Source organism: Dipodomys spectabilis, unplaced genomic scaffold (genome assembly GCF_019054845.1).
Source record: "Dipodomys spectabilis isolate Male_0828 unplaced genomic scaffold, ASM1905484v1 ptg001242l, whole genome shotgun sequence".
In the NCBI taxonomy this organism is placed as follows: domain Eukaryota; kingdom Metazoa; phylum Chordata; class Mammalia; order Rodentia; family Heteromyidae; genus Dipodomys; species Dipodomys spectabilis.
Genome location: NW_024871919.1, coordinates 12,598 through 17,583, shown reverse-complemented (window position 1 = coordinate 17,583; position 4,986 = coordinate 12,598). Strand labels below are relative to the sequence as shown.

The window sequence follows — 4,986 nt, the reverse complement described above, 5'->3', positions numbered from 1 at the left end:
ATGAATTCCTTTGCTAACGAAATTATATGAGTAAAATAAAGAAAATAAACTCTTCCATCTCAGAACATTTTTATACATTTTTATTGTAAAAATATTGTACAGAGGGGTAACAATTACATGAGCAAGGTAATGAGTACATTTCCTAACAAGCATTGTTACCTCCTCCTTTATTGTTCCCCTACCATCCCTTCCCTCCCACCTCCACAAGTCCATTAACCCCCTCCATTTCCCGGCCTCAATTGTAAAGTTCACTTTACAACATAGTGTATTGTGCATCTCATTGTTACATGGGTCAACCTGTATCCCTAGTTAAGCATTTTGGTTTTTTTTGTCCTTCCTCTCAAAAAATTAGAGGAGAGTATAAACAAGATGTAGGCACACCAACTTCAAATACAGTGAAAACAGGTGTTATAGCATGGGGGAGGAACATATAAAGAAACAAAAAAAAAACACACTGCACGTCATAAGTATGTAAGAAAAAATAGCAAGAAAAAAAAAACCACTTGTGTCCCTAACTTGGGGTTCATTTCCTTTAACACAATCTTATCTGGTCATATACACATAACTTTTGACCTTTTCTGCTTATCCCAGACATATATTAGTTATTGAAAATTAGAGAAACCATGGGACCTACGTTTCTTTGGACTTGCTTACTTCTCTTAATAATTTTTTTCCAAGTCTTTCCATTTCCTAACAAATTGGGCGATGGAATGCTTCAGAAATTTGCCTGTCATCCTTGCACAGGGGCCAGCTAATCTCTGTATCATTCCAATGTTAGTGTTTGTGATGCTGAATTGAGCAAAGAACATTTTTTATATATAAATTGTAATTGATTTTCTTAAACTAGACAATACAACAAAACGTAAGTTTAAAAGAATTGTCATGAAATTTTAGAACCATGTACTTCTTACATAAGTACACATTTAAGAAAAAATCAAGATTGACATGTCAAAAACAAAATAATTCCAGATATTTGTTGTTCAAGAGATGTGTAGGAGGAGGAATTCAATTATTCTATACAAGGGACCTGTCATAATGAACACTGCAGCAAGTGTTAAGGTTTGTTAAAATATTTAATGTTTTAAATATATTTAATTTTGGGAATTTGCTTATATATGCCAAAACTGGGACTGTTTGGCAGGTCATAATACTTTTCTATAAAGTATTTAAGATTTATGGTAGCACATAACTACTACTAAGTATGTACATTTCAGAGTTTATTGAAACCTTACTAATGAGAAGTTGCAAAGTCTTTGTGTAAAGGAGCAGAATAAAGAGTTGACTATGTTAACTACACAGTTTCTGTTAAAACTGTAGGCCTTCCTTACTTTATATGTTAGTGAGGAACAAATGATGATATAAGCCATATACAAATTATGAGATGAACTATAAATGGTAATCTTAGTGGGTGATTTAAACACTACTCATAGCCTATAAAATTCTTGTTGAACGTCATAATATTAGCCAGTGTTAAATGTAAAGAAATATGACAATAATAAAATCTAATTTGTAGTACACTTCAAAAACTGAAAAAATGATAATTGTTTTGTTTTTTATTTTATTAATCATTATTATTTAATTATTGGTTTTCTTTATTTGTAGCATTGTTTTTCTTGTAATATAATACAACTTTTTGTAAGTTGTCATTAGGAAGTACTTTGAGAAGGGTATTGGGATGGCCACACCATTTTTTATAGGTGCATGTGAATTTATAAAGAGGGAAATTAAGAACAAAATATGTATTTAAAAAATGATCAAGTAGAGTCTGATTCAGGAGTGTTGATACATGTCCACACCTAAAATATTAGCCCTAGGCTGAAGCAGAGTTATTACAATGTTGAAGCCAGAAAAGTGAGAGATTTTGTTTTGTTTTGTTTTGTTTTTATTTTTATTTTGTTGGACATGGGGCTTGAACTCTGGGGCCTGGGTGCTGTCCCTCAGCTCAAGGCTAGTGATACCACTTGAGCCACAGCAGCACTTCCAACTTTTTCTGCTTATGTGATGCTGCGAAAAAAAACCCAAAGCCTCATGCATGCAAGGCAGGCACTCTACCATTGAGCCTCCTTCCCAGTACCTGAGAGACTGGATTTTAAAAATCATCTAAACAACATTTGCTTTCTGCTTTGGGTTATATAATGAAATATATGAGTATCTTGTTATGTTTTTGTGCATTGTCATACTTCTAAATTTATACTAACTTCACCCACTTTATCCTTGTCAAAGTCATGAAATATCTCTGAGAGTTTGCTTCTGTGAAGATTGTTTTGTATTTATAATTTCTTCTGAGTCATTTTTATTTTTTATCAAAATCACTTTATATTTCATGTTGATGAGTATTTACACAGAGACAGGCATATAGAGGATTTAGTTTAACAAGCGAACATTAAAATTAGAGCTCAAAAATAAAAATGAGCCTTAACACATATTTTCATAGCTTTCCCCACACATCCCTAAAAGAAGACAATATTAAGAATGTCTGAGGGAGGCTTTTTAGCTCCAATTTTCTTGAGCTTCCTAGGTTTAGAATTCTTAAATCACAGAGACATGCTGTAATGGGAGTAAGATTTTTTGGTACACTTTTCCCTTCAGACTGTGTTTCTCGTTCTTCCCTTTTCTCAACTCCATTATTAGAGATTTTTCTCAGAGATGACTCAATCTCCAACTTTTCACTCTTCCTAGCTGGACAAATGAATTTGCAGATCAAGACTCTTAGACAGAAAGAATTTAAGAGCCTGAATCTAAGACACTTCTCTCATACACCATCCCTACAAAGACACAAGTATCAAAGCAGGATACATAGTTTCATTTTTTTCTAGCAAGGCCAATGCATGAAGTTGCTTGCTTCTGAGTGTGTCTGTTTGTAGCTCTTCCTGATATTGCAGATTCACTTTATACCTAGGTCCATTATCAGCTACCAGGAATGGCATGTTTAGACCATCCAGGAGGTTGGCTCAACGGGGCGGCTGGATGTGTAGGATGCCTCATGAATGGCACAGAAGATCTGTGTTGGAAATACCGGGGGCAATTAAGGTATCCTACAAACACCATCTCAGCAAGACAAAGTTTACTCCTGCAGAAGGCATCCTGTTGCATGTCCAAGTTGAATAAGCACACTGGCTAGGCAGCCCACCACTGGCTCCCATGAATTTGAGCTTTGGGATCATCTTTCATGATGGATCAAAATTTTGACCCCTTTCAAACTAGTCAAAAGCTTTAATAATCAACCAAATCCGAACACCTGGCCATATGAAAAATAACCAACTTTTACTCAGCTGGTGTTCTACTACTAGTGCCATGTCTCTAGCCCCTAGCACTTCTCTAAAATAGCATTAGTAAGGTTTTGACTACCTTTACAAGGGCAGTGCTTATATCAGTCAAGCACTTCAAGATTTAACTTCTACAATTCTCCCATCTGATTTTGCTTTCTTTTCTTCCAAACAATAATCATTGACTTTCCTATTCAGCAGTATCCAATAAGATATTTTGATTTAAAAAAGAGTTTGATTAAGGCAGTTTTTCAGTCAGTCACTGAACAAAACCTGTTATAGAAGAGATAAAGCACCTGTGCACACATTACTAAGGAAACAATTACTAAAGAGGTAAATATTGCCACCATGACTCATTGTTAAAATGCTCATTCTGTCATCAAACTAGTAAAGGGATCTGCCACCACACACACACAACCTTTTTTATAAGTGACTGGGGGATTGGTCTTGGGTTTGATCTCATGCTCTGGGCATTGTGCCAGAGCAGTTTTACTCAAGGCTACCACTTTAACCACAACTCCAGTAGTATCTTTTTTTGCACCTTCATTGGAAATAAAAGTCTCATCTTTCCTGTCTGGGTTGGCTTCAAACAAAGATCCTCAGAATTCAGCCACCTGAACATTAAGGATTATACTCAGCATCATCTCAGTTTTTAGGTAATTTGTTTCCAGTATTCAATCCTTGTAAGTCTTTCTGTATCATTGGCCTCCAACCACCACACAGATTACCTTTGAAGTATATTTATTCTTTTATTTTTATATATTTATTGTAAAAATACTGTACAGAGGGGTTAGTTACAGGAGCAAGGTAAAGCATACATTTCCTATCAAGCATTGTTACCTCCTCCTTTATATGTCCCCTACCATCCCTAACCTCCTAGCTCCAAAACTACTCCATACACTCTCCCCGACCCCTGCCTAAATTGTAAAGTTTGTTTTTCAACAGTGTCTTGTGCATCTCATTGTTATAATGGGTCAACCTGTATTCCCCTTTAAGTTTTTTCCCCTTTTCCTCCTCAATCTAGTGAACTCTATATACAAGATGGAGGGCACCAACATCAAAAACATTGGAAACAGTGGTTATGCCGTTTTGGGTGGGTGGGGGGACAGAATACAAAGAATCAAAAATCACATGGAACATTATAACTATGTTAGAAACAATAGCAAGAAATGAAAAAAGCACTTGTGCCCCTATGTTGGGGTTCATTTCACTTATCACCATCTTATCTGATCAAGTATTATATTTAGACCAAATTTTTCCCATTCAATCCTACCAGGGGCTTCTAGTTACTTTTACATGGTGGCATTTCCAATAAACAAATCCTGCTGATAAATAAAAGCACATATTGGAATAATTCGATTATGAAGATCATAGGTTATGGAGATCAACAGAATAAAATTAATTTAAGCTGCTGTTTCTGGTTTCTAGCTTTAAGCTCTTTGGGAACTTTTCAGGGGCTCCTAAGTAAATATGAAATTTGTAAATATGTAGTTTGTTTTTGCAAATATGAAGTTTGAATGACCCACTAACTAAGAAGTCTTTCCTTACTTAATTTAAGGTGTTTGAGAATGGTCAGGTGTGGATTGGCCAATGGAACCAAAGCACAGATTCCACTCCAGTTGGCCCATAACATCTCCAATAGTAGTCTCCTGGAATACCACCAGACATTTCCCCTGGCTATGATTTGTACTTACTGCTCATCTCAAAGGGTTGGCCTTCA

The 4,986-nt window shown here is 35.5% G+C and overlaps 1 non-coding gene across 1 annotated transcript; it reads right to left on the bottom strand.

Annotated features, from left to right (window-relative positions):
* Positions 1-693: 693 nt before the first annotated feature.
* Positions 694-802, bottom strand: LOC122102999. Its single transcript, XR_006146663.1, has one exon. It is a non-coding gene; the product is annotated as a U6 spliceosomal RNA (small nuclear RNA).
* Positions 803-4,986: the final 4,184 nt, after the last annotated feature.